We start from the raw sequence: 11,027 nt of genomic DNA on the forward strand, positions 1-11,027 counted from the left end.
TCTGATACTCCTCTTCCTGCTTCTCCTTCTTGGCTCGGGCTGGGTACGGCATTGGAGGTTGGTAAGGTTTGACGGGTGGCTGATCATGCGGTTTTTCAGATGTACTCGCCGAGTACATCGGTCCTACTCGGCGAGTAGATCTCTCAGATTGTGAATGTTGGTTCTCAGCTTGTGCTTCCGTTTCTTCCTTCTGTGAGTCCTTATTCTCTTCAGTACGAATGGGGGCCAGGGGAGTAATAACCTTCCCACTTCTTGTGGTAATAAGGTTCACTTGCGCGCCTCGTGGGTTGTTCTCGGTTTTGCTAGGAAGTTCACCCGGTGACCTTTGGTTTAATTGTTGAGCGAGTTGCCCAAGCTGAGTTTCTATATTATGGATGGATGCTTGCTGATTCCTGAGCATTGTTCTTGTTTCTTGGATAGCAGCATCGTGGTCACTGTGTCTTTTCTCGGAAGCAGCCACAAATTTAGTTAGCATCTCTTCCAAGCTTGGCTTCTTCTCTTGCACCGGCTCCTCTTTTTGGTAGAATCCTCTCCCTTTTTGCCTATACTTCTCCTCCTTGGCCTTCTTGTACTCTTCATAAGGCAACCACTCCTTCTTCTGTTTTCGCCAGTCTTCATCATATCGGTCACCGCTCGAATAGCATGCTTGTGCCTTTTTGTTACCGTGCTCATCCAAATCACAATCTCTAGTGAGGTGAGGTCCATTGCAATTCTCGCAACCCACCCGTATGGCATGGATCGTTTGATCCATTTTATCCATTCTTCTATCCATGGTCTTTAACATGGCCATGACCGCGGATAAATCTTCAGTAGCAGCATATGCGGCTCCCCTCGTGACATCATTCCTTGGGTTGTGGTATTCTCTAGAGTGTTTAGAGAATTCTTCAATTAATTCTTTGATTACCGGGGGTGGCTTCTTCGTAAGTGGGCCCTGTGAGTCTAGCAGCTGCCGGGTCGTAACATTGACTCCATCATAAAAAATGGACACTTCTTGTTGGCTATTTAGATCATGGTGTGGGCAATTTCGTAGTAGACTTTTGTACCTCTCCCATGCTTCATACAACGACTCTCCAGCTTGTTGTTCAAAATTTGCAATGGCCTTCTTGAGCTTGGCTATTTTTGATGGTGGGCAAAAGTGATCTATAAATTCTTCCTTCATTCTGGCCCAAGTAGTGACTGACCCAGGAGGAAGTGATTTGAGCCAGTCTTTAGCAGCACCCTTGAAGGTTACTGGAAGCATCCTAAGCAGCTGAGTTTCGCGGGTAACATTTGGAATGTTGAAGTAATCAGCAACATCATTTACTTCATCCAAATGTTTGTAGGCGTCTTCATGATCTTTCCCGTGGAAAGGTATCTCCTTGAGTGAAGCTAGGATATGACCTTTTAGCTCAAAGGTGGCAGTTGCGGGAATTGCGGGTTGCACAAGTCCCGGGCCATGGTCGTCGCGCATCCTCTTCTTCCATTCTCCCATGGGAATTTCATCAATGTTAGCCATAGTGAATGCTAATTCTTCCTCCTCTTCGGTATCTTGCTCGTAAGTTGCCTCGTCTTCTTCCTCGGTTTCGTATGTAATTTCTTCTTGAATTGGCTCTTCAATTATTAAGGAAGCGCTTGAAGCTCCGGATTTGCTGCTCTTCTTTTTTCCGAAAACAGTCTTCAAGTTGGACAATGGTGATTTCTTTGGTGTGCTTGAACTCTCCAAGTCCTTCCCTTTGTTTCTTTTCAATTCGGATTCGGGGTCTTCAAACGGGGGTACCAGTGGCGTGTTTGCTCCTCTGGTCATGAAAGTCCTGAAATTAATCAAATAAAAGCGTAAAAAGAACAAAAAAAAATTGCAAACAACTAAAAGAAAAAATTCTAAATGAGCTGTTACTCGCCGAGTAGTCGCGAGTGCACTCGGCGAGTAGCAGTGATTTTTCAAAAAAAATTTCTAAGTTTTAAATCTAACTAAAACAGATACTAAAACCTAATTGCTATTTACTAAACTGCAATAAATGAACTTTATGCAAGTAAACTCACACAAAGGATCGAAAAAATTAGGAATTAGCTTAATTATTTAGAACCGTTCCCCGACAACGGCGCCAAAAACTTGATGTGTGTAAATTCAACTAGTTTTATCCCTACTTTTTATTAATAATTTGAGCACACAAAGGCAGTGAACCTGTCTTTAAGTGGTATAGATTGATAAGTAAGGTATCGAACTCAGGGAACGGAAATTAAACTAATAGCTAATTTTAACTAAAATAAATAATAAAAGTGAATGGTTTTTCTCTAGTTTTGCAAGACTAGAAACTTAACAAATTAAATTTAACTAATTAACTAAAGCAACAACTATTCACCAATTTTGATAAAGATGTTTCTATTTAGGTTCAACCAATTCACTCCTATGGTTATTTAAGTTAAGATAGATTAATTGCTATTGGTTACCAATGATAATAGTTAGGTTCATGTTCATTACTCCTAACCCTTAGACAATTAACTAATTTAAGCGTTGATCAAGTGTTTAAACTAATTAATTCCCTAGATTAATTATTTGGGTTAAATAAGATTTGTAATGGTCAATTAAGTTATTAATTCAATTAACCTCTTGTTGGTGGTTTCTCAACAAGCTCACACATTAATCTTCCTATTTTCTTATTAATCTTAGTTTCATAATCATTACTTCCAAGCATACGTTTTAGCATTCACATAGACATATGAGGTTAACAATTAAGTGATGTTCATGCAACCTAATTGCCTTCCAATTAACAGAAAATAGTAGTGATTAACACATAAGGTTCTTTAACAAACTTAATTTAACAAATCACCAATAGACAATTAAACAAAATTCAATAATTAAACCATAGGAGTTCTTTGGTATTCCCCAAACAGAAACAAAAACGAGTTTAGCTCATAGTTGCAGTAGAAACAAACAAAGAAACAAAGTTTAAGAAAGCAAACATGTTTAATTCCTAAGTCTAAGTGGTAGAATTAACCTAATTGCTTGAATTCTTCCAACTCTTGAAGCTTAGGGTTCTTCAATGCCTTCTGAATCTTTTTGTCGCAGGTAATTCTCCCAAAATTCGCCAGAAGTTCTCTCCCAAGTGATCAGGATTCGTCTTATAAAGATATCTCAAAACAGAGGCTACTCGGCGAGTAGCAGAATCAACTCGCCGAGTAGGTCAATACTTATCCGTCTTCAGGTTAGCAGTCGTACATATCTTCTAGTATCTCATCGTGTACTCGCCGAGTAGGGCCGAGGTACTCGCCGAGTAGGTCATTCTTGGCACCCTTTAATCTTCTCTTGCTTTCCTTTTCTCCTTTTTACATCCAAGCATATCTTTTGGGCTGAAAACACAATTCAAAGCATTTTAAGTACCTTTTGTCCAAATTATTCTCATAATTAACCAAAAATAACTAAGAATATATGTTAAATAATTAACTAATTATGCACATATCAGTACTCTACTTCTGTTATGCACTATCTACTCGCACACTAGCAAAGCATCTCATATCCGCAAACTTCCCTAGACTAAGGCATCACAAATCAGGCCACTCTAGTTCTATCATGAATACCTAGTCTTCTAGCATGCATAACAATTCATATCATATAATATTGTAAGGTATTTTGGGGATCTTTACCGTTCGGGCGCTGACTGATCGTACACACTGCTTCTTTCTTGCTTACCACAAAACCATTTACAAAAGTTTATGCCTTTATTTAAAAAGTTTCCTCAAATCCTTGGTTTGAGTTCAGTTACCCCCGAAGGTGCACCCGAATCCCTCAAACCAAGGCTCTGATACCAATTGTAACAACGTAAATTTTCAAACAAATTTTTCATTTTAAAAATAGAGTATTTTCATTCAAAACAAGGCATAAATAATTTAAGTGTCATGTCAAATACAAACTGTCTAAATCCCAAGATCATAAAAACATTCTTCAGTGTGTACCGATCACGCCGGCACCTTCCCACGGTCCTCGCTAGTACCTGAAACACATACATAACAACTGTAAGCATAAATGCTTAGTGAGTTCCCCAATATACAACTTACGCACATACGCCTTTCCAGGCCCTGACCTTCCGGTCCTCAACACAACGCCTTCCGGCCCATAACATAATCGCCTTCCGGCCCATCACATATTGCCTTCCGGCCCACATAACATACATAGCACATATAGCAAATAACTTACCACATATAGCATACATATCACATATCATATCTGACCTTCCGGTCACACAGTCAAACCCTTCCGGGTACAGTATAGTGAGAAGACTCACCTCGTGAATGCTGAAAGCTAGCAAATCCTGAAATCACTCGTGCACAATCCGTCGAGCTACAACCTCCCTATAACATCACATATTTCTCATTAACACTTATATCTTCTAAGTGTGACTATCCCTAAGAAGTCAGACTTAGATCAACTTTGGTCAACGGTCAACGGTCAACGGTCAACTCGACCGGACTCGGCGAGTGCCATGGCGACTCGGCGAGTCTAGACGTCCTTCAATTCTCTGAGATTCCCTTTCTACTCGTCGAGTATCCTCCTTGACCCAACGAGTTACTCCTGGAAGAATCGCGGGGCCACCCCGACTCAACTCGCCGAGTCTGAAGAACAACTCGACGAGTCCCAGTTAATCTTCAAGCTACTCGCCGAGTCTGTTCGTCGAACTCGGCGAGTCCATGCCATGCAACTGCTCAAACTGCGTCCTAAGGTCAGAACCGCTCCGACCATTCCTAGGTCTGGCCTTCCTAGGCTGATCCACCACGTAAGGTCCTCATTTCAGTGCTCATGATACACCCTATGATTCATAATTCACATTTTGACCTAAGGCATAAGGATTCCAATCCAAAACCTTCATCAATTCCCGAAATGCACAGGCATGGGACATTCTGGACCTCCACAGGTCCCAATACAGGGTTACAATCAATTAGGGGACTAGGGTAACATTCAATCTATTCACAAAAAGGGTTCCATAAACCCTAATTCCATAATCATATCAACATAGCAGAGTATACTCGAATTCTTACCTGGATGATGTATTCTCTGTGTCCCCAATCCTCAGAATGTGACTCCCTTGCTGTTCCTCTAGCCAATCTCTTCTCTTCCTTGCACAACAACTCTTCTATAATCAACAATGGCCTATAATCCTTGCTCCAGATGCACACAATCGATTTAGGGTTCTTCTCAGAAGGCTAAAATGAATAATGACGGCCAATAAGTCCCTTTTATACGTCCCAAACCTGAACAGTTAGGGTTTTCGCTAAACAGCGTAGACTCGCCGAGTCCATATCTGGACTCGTCGAGTCCAGTCGCGAACCCGCGACCAAGTCTGCGATCCTACTCGGCGAGTCTAGGCTCCAACTCGCCTGTTACAGCATTGAAAAGGGGATTGGAAAGCTAATTCCATCTCCACCACAACGCATTGAGGCTTGTCGCGACATGGTGGTGAAGGCGGTGATTTGGGTGATATTTCATCGTAAGTTGTAAGCAGCGTACTTTACACTGTGGCGTGCTAGAGAAAGCAGGTTTCCATTATGTATTTCCACCGAGACATGAAAGGAGGTGACCATAGGATCATTAAACACAACACGATGCAGTTTCGAGACTAATGAAAGATCGAATAAGCCCTTATTCTTTCTTAAAACACTTCAAACTTTTTTGATATAGATATATATATATATATATATATATATATATATATATATATATATGTATATAGAGAGAGAGAGAGAGAGAAAGAGAGAGTCTGACGTTTTTGAGTTTGAAGAAGGATCATAGGGCGATCAAGTGGACTTGTGGGAGGATTTGAACACTTAAAGCTCCGTGAGGTATCATCTTCTCGATTTTCAAGCTTTTTTGAGCTTTAATGTTGTTTGGTGATTTGAACTTTTTATGCATGATTTTCCATGAATGGCTTATTAGTAATGTTTAATCATGTGTTGAGAAGTTTGATACATGATTTTTAGGAAAGTTCCATGATTAAACCCATGTTTTGATTATTAGGTTTTGAAACCCTAGTAATTTGAAAATCATGAAATTGTTGTTATGTGTTAAGAGCTTGATAGATTAAGTGTTAAAAAGCTTCTTTTGAGTAGTTTGCTAAGGTTTTGGGAAGAGTATTATCAAGTTGGAGTTTTATGCACAATATGAGTTTTTAACTAAGGATTTCTACGAAGCTCTTAATAGTTTAAAACATAATAAATAGGGCTTAATGTATGAATGTCACAAGTTATGAAAAATACGAGTTGGAGTTCTTAAAGAAAATATTTGAAAAGGGTTTGAAAGTAGGTTGCTATTGTCCACAAAGAGGTGAGTTATAACTCTAATTAGAGTATGGTTGTATGAGATAGATATGATGTTGACCGTGAATGTATGAGTATATGATAAGAGATTATGATCTTGATTACATGGTACAATAATTTGATTTAATGTTCTTTATGCTTATGATATGAACTAATGAGATGTTATGAATGAATGGCTAGCTATGTCATTATGTGCACTTATATTTTGTTAAGAGGTAAGAAGAGATCTCTTAGAGTTTTTGCATGGAAACTATACAGATGTAAGAGTCTGGTTAATTGTATACAATTAATAGTAGAGACATATGGTCACTCATGTGACAAGTTGGATACTAAAAAATTAATGAGATGAAATATTGTTTTATGTATGTTATGTTATGTTATAATTCACCAGATGTGTTGTCTGATAGATATTGTTTCCATGTGTTTACAGTTTCAGCTTCCAAGCCTAGAGAGAGTGGACCTAGAAGAATCAAGAACATGGAATGGACTTTTATTGTGTGCATTAGTTCTTGTTGCTCGAATTGTGGTTAATATATAGTTTGGGACACCTATACTTGTTTCTAGAAATACTTTTGGAAAGATTTTTGAAACTATGGTTTTGTAAACAATGTGAAATACTTTGATATTTTCCATAATTTAATGTGAAATATTTTATGAAAAATATTGTTTGTTACAACAAGTATTAGAGCCATAGTTTGAGCGAACTATTTTAGAGTGTCCCTACCTAGGCTTAAACTATCTGACATAAAGAAAGAACCAGAGTATTTTCGAATCATTAGATTGTGTATTGATATGAATTTTATTTGTTAGAATTTCATGAGTTAGTATCTTCATGCTAGTGGTCTATGATTTCCTAAATTGTTCCGACTAGAAACGGTGTTGCTCTGCAAGAGGGTGAAAGGACTTCAGTGTAGGGTGGAAATCCATAGCCAATTAGAATAGAAGTTATAAAGAAGCTTCTTTAGGAGTTAAAAGATGAGAATCGCCATGAAATGAACTATCTTCTTGATGCTTGTCTGGGAGCACCTGTACTTCCATCTCCAGAGATTTTTGTGGTTATGATGTATGTTTCCTGTTAGGGGTGCGCCATCCGTTATTGGTGCACAATCTATTGTGGATATATCCTGAACTCAAGAGTCATCTCATGTTGCTCGTCCTCAAGGATATTTAAATAAGTGATTTCCTTTTAAGTCTTTTATGGCGTGCAAGCTGAGTGAATATGAAGGCAGTCGAGACCCAAAGGTGAATATGAATTGGATCATCGAAACTAACCGAGTTTTTAAGGCTAGTAGTTGTCGTGATGATCATAATGTTATCTATGCTTCGAAATTGCTTGAAGGTCAAGCCCTTATTTCGTTGGAAAGAGTATTACGAGCTCTGGGAGATGCTGTTGAAGAGAATATGTCTTGGGAAGAGTTTTTTCAAGCGTGTCAAGGCAAAGTTCTATGTTCCTCGTGACATTGAGAAGTTAGTTAATGAGTTCTTCAATTTAAATAAATGAGATATGACTGTGGACCAGTATGCAAAGGATTTTTATGATAGAATATTGTTTATTGGGATATCCTTCCCATAAAAAGGGGTTGCATTAGTATGTTTGCGAAGGGTTTACCATCAAATTATGAATTGGAGGTGAAGAAAGTTGATACCTTGGATGATGTGATTGTGGCTTCTCAAAATATTGAGGATATGATTGTTAGGAAAAGAGTAAATAAAAACAAAGGGTGGGAGAAAAAAGATCACAAGTGGAGCAAAGTGGTTGATTAACTTCAAGGAAATAAAAACAAAGGTTTACCATCTTCTAACCTTTCTTCCCCGTCCCCCCCCCCCCCCTTTAAAGTTTAAAATCATGAACACAACATTAATCTCCTTCTTGCACTTGACTGACGTGTGGTTTAGGTCTCCATACTTGTAATATGCTCTACTTCCAAATTTTCACTCCACTGAGCGAAGCTTTCCACATTTTCTGAAACTTGGAATATAAGATTTGTTTGATTAATTTGAAGGAACATATTATTTTGTGAAGGTCGATCTCCGTTTTGGATATCATCTAGTTCAGGTGAAAGAATGTGATGTTGCAAACACGTCGTTTAGAACCTGATATGGTGATTACAAATTTTTGGTGATGCCTTTTGTTCATACAAATGCCCCAACATTATTCATGGATCTCATGAATAGAGTTGGTAGACACGTGTTCACACATAATGATTTGAATCTATTTGAAGGCATTACCTATACAGTACATAATACAAGTTATACACTGATCACAAAAGTCTTGAACATGTGTTCACGTAGAAAGATTTGAATATGGGATAGAGAAGATGGATACAATTGATTAATGACTATAATTGTGAGATAATTTATCATGTCAGCAAGTTGAATGTAGTAGCGGTTGCTTTGAGCCAGAAGACACCTCAAGTGCGTGTTTGAGGAAGGTCTGTAAGAATAGAGTTGGCATCCATCCTTTTGGAGCAGATTAAAGCAGATCAAATGGAAGTGATGAAACCCAAGAATGTTAAAGAATAGGAATATTAGAAAAATATAGAGTTCAAAAAGAATGATTAGGGTTTGAAGACATTCGAGAATAGAGTATCGATACCAGTTTTTTGAGATACTTGAAGAATGATTTTTGAAGAAGCACATATGTCTAAGTATTCCATTCATCCTGTGAGTATGAAGATGTATAAAGATTTGAGGCAAATGTATTAGTGGCACAGAATGAATTTAGCGGCGGCTATGTTTGTCTCTGAATGTTTCATTTGTGCCCAAATTAAATTCGAGTGTCAGGCTCCTTATAGGCGGACATAATCTTTGAAAATTTCGTCCAAAAAGTAGGACGGGATCACGATGAGTTTTATTATGGGATTGTCAAGAACGAGTCAAGGTTATGATGTCATTTGGATCATTTTGGACCATTTGAAAAAGAGTGCACTATTTTTGGAAATTAGAGAAACAACTCTTTCATAAAAATTCACAAATTTGTATATAGAGGAAGTGGTGAGACTTCATGGAGTTCCGTTGTTAATAGTATCGGATTGTGAACCAAGACTAACTTCTAACTTTTTACATGAATTGCAATAAGAGTTAGGGACAAAAATTCTTATGAGTACAAGCTCACATGAAAGCAACCCAAGATCGCCAAAGAAGTTATGATAGTTTGAAGAAACAACATTTTGAGATGATTCTTGGTGTTTTGGTTATGTTGAAAATATCACCATGGAAATGGGTGATGCGTTTTCGTAAGAAGGTATGTTAAGTCCGAGGTACATTGGTCCATTCAAGATCTTGAAGAAGATTACAACTCAAGCTTTCAAGTTAGGTTTACCTCCAAAGTGTTTTCACGTGTGTTACTTGAAGAAATTTTTGGAAAAGGAATAGGAAATAATCCATTTGGATGAATTGAGAAAACATGTTTCTATTATCGGATTCCATTGTTTGGTTGAAGAAGTGGAAGCTATAATCGGATTCCAAATAAATATGTTAAGGAATAAAGAGATTGAGCTTTTTTTTTGTCAAATAGAAGCATTTGTTAGGATTTGACCAAACTGGAGGGGGGGGGGGCTGTTTGAGCATTATGGGTTCCTACAAGGACAAAATAAGAAATGAAGAAAAAAATACCCTCATTTACATTTGTATAAGATTTTGGGGACGGAATATTCTTAAGGGAGGGAAATTGTAAAAACTTAGAATTTTGGTATGAGTAATTTAGATTGTTATGTTATGATACATGGCATTTTGGATCTTTTGATAATATTAGAACTACAAAATGATATTAAATGCCTATTTTATGTTTGTTAGATGTTTAAAACAATGAAAATGTGTTATTGTGATGGGAGAATGAGTTTGAATTAATAGGTATAAGATTTGGGTATGAAATGCATTGAAAAAGGGATTAGAAAGCTAATTCTAGCTCTACCAAAATGCAGTTAGAGGCTTCTCGCGGCGTGGTGGATGATGTAGTGGTTTGGGTGAGATACGATAGTAAGTCATAGGCAACATGCTTTTCACCAAGAATGGTATATGGTACCGCGATATGGTGGTGAAAGTAGGGTACTGTTATGGATTTCCACTACGATGTGAAAGGATCTGATTGTGGGATCATTAAACGCACCATGACGCAATTTCAAGACCGATTAAAGATCAGATAAGCCCTCATTCTTGCTCAAAACACTTCCCACTTCTTTGTGAGAGGGAGAGAGAGTTCGAAGATTTTGAATTTGAAGAATGATGATAAGGCGATCAAGTGGGACTGTGGCAATGTTTGAGCACTGAAAGCTCCTTGATGTATCATCTTCTCTGTTTTTAAGCTTTTAGGACTTTAACAGTGTTTGGTGATTTGAGCTTGTTATGCAAGATTTTCCATGAATAGCTTGCTATTAATGTTTAATCATGTGCTGAGAAGTTTAATACATGATTTTTATGGAAGTTCCATGGTTAAATACATGTTTTGATTGTTAGGGTCTGAAACCATAGAAATTAGAAAATCATGAAATGATTGTAATGTGTTAAGAGCTTGTTCGATTAAGTGTTAAAAAACTTATTTTGAGTAATTTGATATGGTTTTGGGAAAAGTATTGTCAAATTGGAGTTTAATCAAAATTATGAGATTTTTGGCTAAATATTTCTACGAAGCTCTTAATAGTTTAAGACATAATAAAAAGGGCTAAATGTATGAATGGCATAGGTTGTGGCAAAGGAGGCATTTATGTCCTTAAAGAGAAGATTTGAAGAAGGTTTGAAAGTAG

The 11,027-nt window shown here is 37.7% G+C and overlaps 1 non-coding gene across 1 annotated transcript; it reads left to right on the top strand.

The window, feature by feature from the left end:
• Nucleotides 1-1,004: 1,004 nt before the first annotated feature.
• On the top strand, nucleotides 1,005-1,111 carry LOC111911298 (small nucleolar RNA R71). The gene has a single exon (XR_002856816.2). It is a non-coding gene; the product is annotated as a small nucleolar RNA R71 (small nucleolar RNA).
• Nucleotides 1,112-11,027: the final 9,916 nt, after the last annotated feature.

The sequence above is a fragment of the Lactuca sativa genome, chromosome 7 (genome assembly GCF_002870075.4).
Source record: "Lactuca sativa cultivar Salinas chromosome 7, Lsat_Salinas_v11, whole genome shotgun sequence".
Classification (NCBI taxonomy): Eukaryota; Viridiplantae; Streptophyta; class Magnoliopsida; order Asterales; family Asteraceae; genus Lactuca; species Lactuca sativa.